We start from the raw sequence: 13,391 nt of genomic DNA on the forward strand, positions 1-13,391 counted from the left end.
TCCATCTTTATTATGGTTAATTTTTGTCTCTTATAGACTTCTACAAAAATGTTTTTTAAAAGGCTTTTCTTGTATTAATGGTCTTCATCGTCATTATTGCTGCAAGCCACAGCCATTTAAATTGTCCTGACAAACACATGACCTGAAAAATAAATATCAAAAGTTATCTCTCTAAGAAAGAGAAGTTAGTATGTGTAGGTTGATAAATGTGATACTATTTATCTTACTGTTCTGATTTCTCTGCTTTCTCTGCATTTTACCTTTCTGTCTTTTAAATCTACAATATATTCAAAAGACACCTTCTTAATATTTTCCTCTATGCTAGGCACAGTTTAGGTAAGGGATTACATGAGTCACTCCATAAGTTATCATGCACATTTGCTGTGACAAATGAACCTTCTGAAAACTAGTACCGGTTAGTTTAAGTAGATGTGAGCAAGCATTGCTCTGATAAAAAGATGAAGTTACAACATCTCTCACACAGAAAAACAATTCTATGCATACAATATAGATACAAGAATAAGAGAAAAAGGATGTGGACAAAAGAAACAAAATGTCATCACTCTTTTAACAGTGCTAATTGGTTCTCTATTGAAGAATATTATATTTCCTTAAAAAGAGTAAAGTCTACTATCTTCTTTCCCTCCCTCCCCCCCAGCAAATACACATGCACATACACACATACACACGAGCATACTTCAAAAAAACTCACTGATAGATTCCCATTATCTTTTAATTTTATTTTTTTCACAATCTTTTTGAAGTACCGTGTGTGTGTGTGTGTGTGTGTGTGTGTGTGTGTGTGTGTGAAATCACAGCTTAGGTTTAGATTTCTTTTACTCTGTGATCTAAGGAAGGCAATTTCTAAGGCAGTGCATAATACAAATTATGGAAATATAATATTGTCAAAAGTAAACCTTGATAATCCCACTATAAGCATAAGTATGAATTATTTGTATTACTTAAATTAGTCATGACTCAATGCATTCTAATACCAAGTTAACTCTCATGGATTCTTTTGCATGAAGAACTCATAATGGTGACGGTTTATATAAATAACAGGACATCAATATCATTTCTCATTGCATGCACTGGAAGTCATTTTATAAATTAATAGAGAGATTTATGGAGTATAAACAGAATCTCTTATCTTTTTAATGTGCTTTGTCAAGGACACATGTTCTTTAAGAAAATATTTTTTTGTTCCTCTGACACACACTTTCATAATTTTATTTCATTCTCTTTTGTTTCCTGCTCTATCCTTGGAATAGAAAGAACCATGTACTTAAAAGGTGGAGACCATGTAGTAACACTCACTCATCCCAGTTTGTTTAGCCATATTTACACACATATACACACATACACTCCCACAACTAACTTGAAATAATAACACAAGTAATACACTTATTAATGTTTTCTGTAAAGTAAATGGCATATGGATATGAGCCATGGTCTTTGCAAAAAATACATTTGAAAAATTATAAATGTGAAAGAATCACTGCTGAAACACAAACCATTTCTCATTATGTGATGTGTGTTTCAGATAAAGTTACTTGGCAAAAATAAAACCAAAATTTTCCAATGAACGGTCTGTTACCCTCATACAGATTTTTCTTACACTTTTTCTTGATAGTCAAATAGTTCTGCTGTTGTTCAACAGAACTTATGTTAGTGACCTCTAGAGGTAAGAGCTTCTCTGAATAATCCTACTTTTCAATTATATACCAGCCCCTTCATTTTAGCTGACCAACTGTGTTCTCTCTTTTTCTCTCAATATGTTCACCTGTTCTCATTTAGTGCTCCTTAAAAGTTGTAAAAATAAAATAATACAAAACTGCATTCCTTGAAACTTAACTGAGGCAAGACATAAGAACTATGTATTTATGTTTGTGAGTGTCTTTCTCAAAAAGTGTTTTTCCTCATTAGTACTTCAAAAACATTTAATTCTCTTTTATTCCCAATTTTAGAAAAAGTCCACCAATATTGAATAGTAGATGACATTTAAATTTTTTTTTTCAAAATTTTACAACCATTGCATCTTCTATTATGTAAAGCGCTACACTTTCTTCTTTACCAAATTATTTTTAATGGCTGACCACACTTCATCTTGGTTCTTAAGAAGGATTTAGAAGAAAACATGAAAGTGATACTACAGACTCAAGCTCTATTCATTTTTAAGCCCTGCTGTTAATGCATTTTGTTAAAGGGCAGGTTGCAAATGTGAATCCAGTATATTAATGCATAAACTATTCATTTGGCAAAACCATTCATGTGAGAAATGTGTAAGCAAATGATATCGAGTGAACCATTAACTCTGAAGGAAAATCTGTCGCTAATGCCTCACCTATCAACTTGTTTAAAGTTTCTGGCTTCAAATATATATTTATATTTTCCTCTAATAATGGAGTATCCTTTAACATAGAAAGATGTGCCTAGTGTAATAGTGGGGTGGGAAGAGAGACTTGTTGACTCATGTATTTGAGAATACACAAAACCTTTTAACTCAAACAACAATTATCTTTATCCAACACAACCTGTGACCTCAATCTTGCCCAATCTGGGACAGTAGTATGCTTGCAGTTAAAGTACTGCATGGCAGGAAAATCAAGAATTAAAAGCTTTGTTGTGTTTTCTGGAAATTAGGGGTTATGAAGAGTTCTATGGAATGTAAGCAATCAGGACTTGTGGCAGTATCCATTAAAAGAGAAATATTATTGAGATCAGAGAGTTGGAGGAAACTGTAAATTATTTTACAAGTTTCTGGTGAATACTTTCCATTTTTTTCTTTCCTCCCTAACTTCATGAGTGCATATTCTGGATAAATTTTACTCTTCCTTATATTGAAACTATTGATTTTGAAAGAGATCTTTACGTGATTTTTTTTGCCTTCAAACTTTTAATATGATATATAATAAACATATATGTATATATCTGATCATAATTTTTAATAAATATAAATGTTTATTGAGTACCAATTATATATCCAATGCTGAGGTTGCTGCCAGTAACAGTGATGACCATAGTTAATGAGTCAGAAGTAATATCTCAACTTGTAGATTAAAATGTGCCTTGAACTCATCCAACAAAAACTCTTCATTTTATCATCAGAAAAGCCCCCCTTTTTTACTGTGGACTTCTAATAAGAAATATATAATATTTTCTACATATTAGAATGTGATATTTCATTAGCCTTGGTTTTGTATGTAGTCATTTGGTAGAGCTGTATATTAGTAGTGAGCCTTATACACAATAGTCTCATCTTCATTTTTCAAGAAATCATGATAAAATACACAATACCTAGAATAAATTTTATAACTTAATAGTTAGGTTGAAAAGTATGTGCTTACATTTTGGTTTGTTTGCTTTTGAAGTAAACAATTATATTAGAAGAGACAGCATCTGCTCTTCTCTTCCAACAAACAAATATCAAGTAGAAAAGTTTTACTACTATGGAGCAGAGAAAAGGTAAAAGAAAAATAAGATGCTTATAAGGATGTATAAGCTCCCAAATTATATGAATTCCTCAAGCCCCTTTCCAGTAATTTTATCCCTATTTCCACAGAACCCCCCCCAAAAAAAAACCCCAAACATAAAATCTGATATCAATATTTTGGGTTTTAGGAAATACACTTACATAATTCTTGATTGGTTCTATCAATTCATTTACTCTACCAAAGTAATAATACTTAGATTCTTGACAATGTATGCTATATGTCATAGATCCTATGAAATATGCAATGGTTTGTGAAAATTTTATTTTTTCTTATTAAGTAAACCCAAGAGATTTTGATTTGTTTTGTTTTGTTTTGTGGTATATATAGTGTTTGCATGGCACTTTTCAACATCTCTAAAGAAAATCGGTAGCTATTCATTAAACCTATACATATTTTAAAAATACTGTTTCCAGAAAGTGAATAGCAGTTACTGGAATAAGAAATATATTATCTACTTCTTAATACCTACTGTGTTTCAGAAACTTTATTATGTAATTTTCATATGCTATTTCAATTAATAGGAATATGTTAGATAAGAACGTTTACTCCCATTTTACAGATGAAGAAAATGAATATGTAAAAGATTTATTATTCTGTCATTGAAAATAATGTCCTAATATTAGATTCAGAACTATGCTTCCTCATAGTTGCAAAAATATTTGAACACATACTGTATTATATTTCAGGGCACAAACTATTATTTCAACTAAATTTAAAATGTCTCTATAATAATCTTTCTTAGCAGCAAGCAATCATCACCAACAATTTTATGGTACCAAAAATAATTAAGACATTTTTAACAATCTGTAAAAATATTTGCAAAGTGCATTTTGCTCATAGAAAATGACACATTTGGTTTCCCAAGAATAGAGATTGATTCTAATTCCTGATATGATAAACTAGAAACCAATTAATATGAAACCTACTGTAAAATCTAGAGCAAAACCAAAAAAAAAAAAAAAAACAGCTTTAAAACATGTAGATAATGCAAAAAACAACTACCTGAAAGTCGTGGAGAGTGAACAGAAGCAGAAAGACCCTGATGGAGGACACACACTTCACAGAGAGAGGGAGGCAAATAAATCCCTCCATGTTTTTGTAGGGGCCAGAGGAAAACTTCTGCATCCCAAAATTTCAGTAATAAAAATCACTGACAAATTTATATTAATATGAAAAAAAGTCATAACAAATTTTATTATTTGTGCTGGGAATAGGCAAAGTACAGGGGAATCACAAGAGAGTAAGTCCCAGTTTCCACTTGGGGTTCAGAAGCTTATGTAACAGTGTTCATAAAAGAGAGAGAAAGTGGGAGGAGGTACAAGTCTCAGAACAATGGCCTGAGACCAGGTTTCTCTGAAGCTCTGGGGAGAGGTGAGAGAAAGAATTCAGAAATAAAGGTTGAGTAGAGACATCATATGCAGATGAAAATACTTCAGGTAATCTCAGAGCTGCCTTCGTAAAGAACAGACAGAAGCAAGGGGTTGGCTGGTTCCAGCCAGCTGCCAAAAGAAAAACAGATAGTAGCCAAAGGAGGGTACCTCAGAGAAAGCCTCATCCTTTGCATGTACAGATGTAAATTTCTTTCCACACACAAAAAAATAAATAAAAATAAAAATGACAGACTTCTAGCTAATCTTGTTTTTTTCATTTTCCCAGAATTAGCCATCTTGAAATATGTCAAAGAAATGTATTCTGGAGCCAAATATATTTTGCTTTCCCACATCTTCAAGGGTAATTATCTGGAACTAGGAGTAGTTCATGTGGCTCATATGGTATCTGAGGGTTACTCATGGAGAAGCTTAGTCTTTCTGTCTCAGAAACTCAGAAAAAGAGCCTGCATAATTGTGAACATCAAAAAGATTAGAAGGTTTTCAGAAGGGTAATAGCTAAAGAGAAAATTTTCAAAGCAGGCCTACCCACATTTTGACTGAACCTTGAGCCACCCATGGTTGAATCTAATTCAAATCATCCCAGGTAAAGGAAAAAGATCTGAACCAAGACCAGAGTTGCTGCTCAAGAAACAGTCTGCAGTTTAATCCCAGTCAAATATTTTTTTTGTTAACATTAAAGAAGAAGAAAAATAAAAAAGCTCAGCTCAGTAGAGAAAAAGAACAAAACCCAGAACTTAATATCAAGAAGACCAAAAAAAAAAAAAAAAAAAACCCTGAAATATAGAAGAACAAAAAGTGTGACACATTCTCAAGTGCAAAGAATAATAATTGAGTTTAAAACTGAGATAAACCAGTTGTTGATACTAACAGACAAACACATTTAAGAACTTCTTGTAATTATCTTCAATGAAACATGGTTTCAGTGAATAAAAATCTCAGCAAAGAGCTGTCAAATCTAAGCAGAAAAATAGGCACAACAAAAAGGAGCCAAACAGACAGTCCTCGACTAAAAATATTATTTATAAAATGACAAACAATAACAAAAAGTTGGGATTGAATAAAAGATCAATGCCACTCTCAGGCTGTTGTCCTTGTAGGAAAACTTGTTTAGGTCACCTAATAATAAAATGCAAATGAAATGGTGTTTCAGCATGCAGTGAAAAGTGTTCAGACAAGTTCATGCTTAGTGATCTTCTGTCAAAAGAAAACTAACATCAAAGTTTTCTCTTACTAATTTGAGTTTTGAAGATATTGAATAAAATAGGAGTGCTGTTTGAAAGGGTGAAAAATGTTACTGAACAAGATTAAAGAGATAAGATGATGAATCATTTCAGTTTCCTCATTAGTTATATTTGAAATTCAACTCTGAATGTATGCATATGATAAAAAATCAGGAAGCATATTAATATCAGAAATCAAGACTAAGGCTAAATCAACTCACATATGATGAGCACACTTTAAAAATAACAACAAAAGGAGATATAGTTTGCTGGAATCAGAATATAGATGATTCTTATTAGGGAAGAAGGAGCAGACATTTAAGAGGCTTGAAGGTTTAGTAAGTTGTCATAGAAGCAGAATAAAAGTAGTGTCATCCTTCAAGACCAGTGCTTAGTAATGCATTAACTGCCAAATATAGAAGAATATATTTAACTCTTCCATATTTTGAAAATAATAATTCTAGTTTTGCTGTTATGACCAGTGGCATGATGTCACACTTGTATATTATGAAATATACCTGAAAGTATATCTATGGTGTAATTTCTTTGCCTTGATTAAAAGATAATTGAATTTTTAATTCCATAGCATGGGGAAATAAAACTTCTCTAGATTTCTCAGTGCTCCTACAAAAGCCCTAGCCTTCTGAGACTCTTCACATAGGAGTAGGATTATATTTGTAGCCATTTGTCTAGTTAATTGCTCTAATGATCTGAAGATATAATAAAACTTCCCATACATCCTGAGAACCTAAACCGTTATAACTCAGACTAGGTCTTTAAATTAAGCCCTAGGAGGTCAGGGAGAGTGGAAAGCTACATCCCCAGGTATTTACATGTTAAAAGGGATGAAGTCCCAGAACAAGGGTATATCTCTAGATCTGAAAGAGGAGACTTGGGCTGTCTCCTGGAGAGACTGTATTTATACACCAAGCAGGACTCAGGTCTTTTATGTTTCCAAGGAGACCTTTTCCGATGAGGAGAAAAATAGCTGCCTTTCCCCTCTTTATAAGAAAAGAAAAATTATTTCTCCTCAGTTCTCACCTATGGAGTGCACTCTATAACTTATTTAGGATATTTGACCTGGCTCTTTTTTTGCACAGCCCCAGGCATAAGCAATGGGACAGAGGGTACCAGCGCACTTATCTACTGCATGGTAATTAATAATAAAATCTGTCTCTGATCCAGAACATATCTTTGTAAATATTCAGAATAAAATGAATAAAGTTGTGTATTAAAAGCCCAACACATAGGTATCATCAAAATTTCCACCAAAAAATGACACCAAATTAACTTTCTACCAAAATGTTTATGTATGTGAATATATTTGACTATTTATAGTGAGTGTGTATGTGTATATATATATATATATATATATACATTCCTATATACATATAAGACATACACTATATTCCAGGCAACTGGAAAGATAAGCTTTTTATATTATCCTTAAAGCCAGCGACAAAGGAAAAATATATTTTAATTATAGTCAAAGCTGTAGAATCCTTCTGGAATCACTTCTTATCCGTCTTATCCCTAGTTTTTGTTGCTCTTCCTCAACAACCTTGTATTATTTTTGCTGATTTGGCTTATTATTCTAAACCCTTGTTAATTGCTAAAAACTTTATTTAACTTTTACTCTCTAAATTTATTTCCAGATGGGAAAATAAACAACCTGGCATCACAAGTTTTCCTTGTATGGAATAGGACACAAATTAGTAAAGAGAACATCTGCTTTTGAGACATTTTCTTCAGCTCTACCCCAAGTACCTTTATGCTGTCTTCTCTCCAATAATAGTAATTAGTGACATTTCCCAGAATTTTCTCTAATAATGTTTTTTTTTGCCTGTACTGACTTCATGAACTGTAGTAAGAATCACACTGCTCCACACTGAGATATATACAATATTACAGCCTTCTGCCCCTATCATTTTTGCCCACTACTAGATAGATATATTGCTGGAATATTCCTTTTTTTATTAAACATAACTACAATAAGTTCTGAATTTGTTGCCTTACTTTATTCACATTTTTATCCCAGTTTTGTCCCCAGAACAATTTTTTTGCCTGTTTGTTTGTTTTGTTGAATTTTTATGTTTGACTTTTTATTTTTCTAATTTGGTGAATTTGCCTTCTGTGGCTGAAACGTCTCAAGGTTTTTGTTGTTGTTGTTGTTTCTTTACTTTTTCTTCTTCTTCTTCTTCTTTTTTTTTTTTTTTTCCTGCTCAGGTCCAGGCCAATCTCCTTTTCATTCCTCCAACTCCTCACAGAACGATATAGATGAAATTCTAGGACCTGCTCATGTGATGGTCTTAGATAGACCTGTAAAGTTTGGGTCCATGAAAGGAAAAAAGAAGAAAAGAAATTCTTCTAAGATTCCTGATTTTTAACCTATCTCCTAACCCCAGCTTCATGAAACCAGGGAAATAAAATTAAAGCCTGCCATATCTGAGGATCATTTTGTCTAAGTACTGATGGCTTTGTTTCCCAGTTTTCCAGATGTCTCTTTGAGTCCAGGGTATCTTCTCAATTTGGCTTGTTTGCTTCCCTTTTTCCCCTTTGCATTGGATTGAATGGCCCACAAACGCCATTGGAGCTTCATCCCCCCTGAAGCTGTTAAGAGGGTGGGAAATCCTATTATGGTAGCTGAAAGGTGGAGCCTCGAAGAGGTGTTTAAGTTCACGGTCTAATGGTGGTTGTGGCCATGGTTCTGAGGGTTTCAAATGAGAGTGCAGGAGGGGCTACCTCTCTCTCTCTCTCCCTGCTTCTGCCATTTTGCCAAGTGATAACCCTGTGTCGCTGAAGCTACCACCAAGGAAGGCCTTCACCAGATTTGTTCTCTGGACTTTTGACTTCCCAGACAATGACAACGTAAGCAATAAATTTCATTCTCTCACAAACTACCCAGTTCCAGGTATTTTGTTATAAGCAACAGAAATGGACTAATATACCCTCATTTTTCACTGCTTTCAACTTTCAAGGCAATTGTGTGTGTGTGTGTGTGTGTGTGTTCTAGAATGTGTGCACACATTCCATTTATTTAGTATTTTTTTCCCCTGATGACAGGCTTAGGATAAATTAGTTCCCCATCACATGAATGAGAAGAAACAGAAGTTAGGCCTCTTTAATATCAACTGTCAGAAAATTGTTTTAAAATGTATGAATTATTGGACAGAGAGAGAGAGACAGAGACAGAGACAGAGACACACACACACACACATACAGAGAGAGAGAGAGAGAGAGAGACTCAGTTTAAAATTGTATATCAGGCCATGTGTGAAGAAGAAATAAGAATAGGAATACTAAGCAGAGTCTACACAGTGAGGAAGAGAAAACTAGAAATTTTAAAAAGAATACGATCAATCAAATGGGAAAAGATAATGGGTCTGAAAAAAATAATAAACATGCTGGGTATAGAACGAAGAGAATGGGGTGCCCCAGAATAAATGGATGGAAGAATTATGGAGACAATAATGTCATACTCTGCAGACATTTTTTTCTCAAATAGTTAATTAGTTCAGAAAATATTTATTGCATTACTTTTGCTATATTTTGAGTTATGATGAAAAATAAAATAGATTCTCTAGTCTCAAAATGTTTTCAGAGCTAATAGATAAAAGTAGATAAATATGCCTGTAAATGCACTTGAGCATCATTATTCCTGTGATAAACATTTGTACATAATATGAGAAGATTGCTACCAATACTTTCTGTTGCTTGGCTTTGAGGTTAGAAATTAGGAAAAAATTTATAGAGCAGCTAGGGAATCTATTATTGGAACTATGTTGAGTGTCAAAGACTAAATAAATCTTACTAATTTAGCTTTACAAAGGCACTGAAGACCTTTGAAGGGGTTGTTTCTGGCGCAGAGTTGGGGAAGAAGATAGGTTTATTCAAAGAAATGACAAAAATAGAAAATGGGGATAAAGAGAGGTTAACCAAGCATTCATCACTGTGAAGTTACATAGCATTCTCTACTAGAAAATTAATGACTGACTGCATTAATATACTACCTTAATTAGTTGTATGTTAAGGCCACACATGAATATCTGAAAATAGGTCTATAGGTTGTCAAAGTAGCACAAAACACTTTTTTTTCCTGTTTAAATCACAAGCTTGGTGTGTCTTCCAAGTATCCTCTCACACGCAGTAAGAGAAGAACCGGACTGTGTTATGAATGTATTTAAATGTAAATATTTGTGTCTGATATTATCCCAAACGTACATAAAACAATTTGAATATTTATGTCATTGTATATCTAATGTATTCAATAAAATCAGTCAAATATCTATAGAGAAATATTTACCTATTAAAGGAGCAGTTAAAACATAAAATGCCAGGATGGGAGCAGTGGCAGAGTTAATGTCTCAAAGTTTGGTGTGAAAAGCGTGGCTTTCACTCTTGACTCTACCATTGAGTTGCTTTGTGACCTTGCGTTTATTACCTCTAGTATTATTTTCTTTGTATGTTGATTTGAAATAGGATAATCAAGTGTACAGCTTGGTCTGAACTTAGAATATGAAGAAGCTTTGGGCTCCCTTTTTTACATTTTGGATGTACTGCCGTGCTTCTCTTAGAAATCCTTGTTGTGCAGTGTCACACACGCCTCACTGATAAATGACTTAGTGTGGGCTCCAGAGTCAATCTGCTTATAAAACGTGAGTAAAGTCTACATTTTCATACTAGGCCTCTAGTGTTGAGCTAAGTACTTTAAATATGGCACTATTATCACTGAAATTAATTGTACCCTTCTTATATGGTCCTCAACATGTAGGTATATGATAAACTGGTGTTTCAGAACATTGTTAATTTTGCTATGAGATCTTGTTGCATAATGCTAACTGCAAAAACATTCTAGGAACAAATTATCTTCTGTATCATTAAAGAACATCATGACAAGGCATCTATCTCTGTTCTATATGTTCAGGAGAAATCAGATAGTAGGTCGATAAAGGAACTTGGCACTCACTCACTTTAAAGATGTCATATTGGTATAGAGGTCAGAAACTGGTAGCTTCACACGACAGTTAGCCAAACATTTCATATTCTTCTAATGGAGGCTTTCCTTAGTAGGTTTTTATTGGTTAAGAGTTCTCATCAGCAATTCTTGTTGCTTGTGGCTTCTCATATCGCTCTTGGAGGAGCCCTGTGATATTGAAAGGTAGTATGGTATAACAGAAGAGTCGGGTCCTTTAAGTCGGACATTCTTTGTTACAAATACCCAGACCCTGTAACAAGTAGCTGTGTAACACTTTGATTTCTTTCTCTGTAGAATGGTGAGGATGAAAATTCCTATCCTGCAGTATTGATGTGAAAGTTCAAAGAATTGTTAGATAGTAGACACTCAGTGAAAAACAGCTGTTAATGTCTCCTTGCACAACTACAGGGATTTAAGAGCCAAGGTATCAGTAATCAATAAGTAAGTAAAGTGACTCTTTTGAAACACTGTGAGACATGAGCAAGTTTACAGAGGCCAGGTAGGATATCCTAAATTTTCCAGAAAACAGTGACTTTTGATCAGCACCATATTGACTCAAACTCAAAGCCATTCACTGTTTTGGTATTAAATTGGGTCATTACTTTTGACAATGTTATATGTTTGCAAAGGTGAGTTTCTAATAGTGGTTGTGATTAAAAAACAAGTGCCAAATGAAAATCTATGTAAAACAAGAAATGGAGATAGCAGTGCCCAGTCTGATTCCAAATTTTTAAGACTTTTTTAGTGCCTAACAGAGGCAGCAATTTAATACTTGTTAAGTTGTTTGGACCCAACTATTCACTCTTGATGTTGAGCATTCTATAGAATTGGGCAAATGAATGATGACATACACCCATCGCCATAGTATCATACAGAACATTTTCACTGCCCTAAAAACCTTTGAGCTATGCCTATTCAACCCTCCTCCCCACATTTATTTTTAAAATAAAAAGTATAAAAACTTCCATGGGAAAGATAAGTATCAAAGAAAGAGGAGAGAGATCAAGGAGAGTGATCTTAGAGTGAAAGAACAGGAAAGTTCTTATTTATTTTCTCAGCTATTTTTATTCTTTTCACAAATTTTGACTATATTTTTACATTTTTTAACACACATTAGTTTGTAAAGGCCATGCGTTTATTATTATCACATAATATTTCAATGTATAATTTAAAATGCTCATCTTTAATGCTAAGATACTAACTCATACTTTAAATCCTAATCTTTCAAATTCTTCCTTACTTACTTTCCTATTAGATAAAAGGACTCATAGGTGATTTTACTTCCAAAATTCAGAAACACTGATATCCCTAAGCAGTCTCAGTAGTTATGCAAACAAAGTTTTTCCAAAAATATAAGCAATTTATGAGTTAAAGTATGTGACATGCTTTTAATATGATTTACTAAATAAAACTTCTTCAGTGCTGTCAATCAAATAAAGTGGAACATGCAATTTATAATTATAATTGTCTTTTGTAAAATGCAGCATTAATAGCATTTACAATTAACTGTATTTCATTAGCACGATGGAGCTGATCAGACAAATTTTAGTGAAATTCACTTTGTAAAATACATGTCTAGATATATCTTATTTGAACTAGTTTATATGTTAAAAGAGTTTTTAAAAAGTTTATCAGAGTTTCCAAAAGGACCTAACATCATCGATATTTTATCAAAAATATACATAAAAAAATTAGTACATTCCTGAAAGCAAAAACTATTTCATTAAAATTCTGTTAAAATATCTACTGAAGACTGACATCTCCTTAATTTTTTGTTTATTAATTTGCTCTGTAATAAAATACTGAAAACTAGGGGGCTTAAGTAACAGATATGTATTATCTTATAGTTCTGAAGATCAGGAGTCTAAAATCAAGGTGTCAGAGGGTTGGGTCTTTCTGAAGGCTCTGAGAGAGACTCTGTTCCATGTTTTCACGTAATTTCTAGTTGCTGAAAAACTTTGTCATACCTTGGCTTATAGAAGCATCACCCCAATATCAGCCTTATCTTCACATGGTGTTTGCCCTGTGTCCAAATTTCCCCTTTTATAAGGACAATAGTTGTTGGACTAGGGTCTACCCTAATTACCTAATCTTAACTAATTTCATCTTTGATGACCCTGTTTTCAAATAAGGTCACTTCTGAGGTACTGGGCGCACAAACTTAACATATGAATTTGGTGGAAGGCAGCACAAATCATCCCATAACAATTAGTGATATAGTTTATGATTAAACTTTGTGAAGGAAACCCCTCTGGTAGGCAGCCTACATTCCTTCTGCTGTACACTTTTAATATATTTTTTCTTGCTTCAT

This window comes from Cynocephalus volans, chromosome 9 (genome assembly GCF_027409185.1).
Source record: "Cynocephalus volans isolate mCynVol1 chromosome 9, mCynVol1.pri, whole genome shotgun sequence".
Classification (NCBI taxonomy): Eukaryota; Metazoa; Chordata; class Mammalia; order Dermoptera; family Cynocephalidae; genus Cynocephalus; species Cynocephalus volans.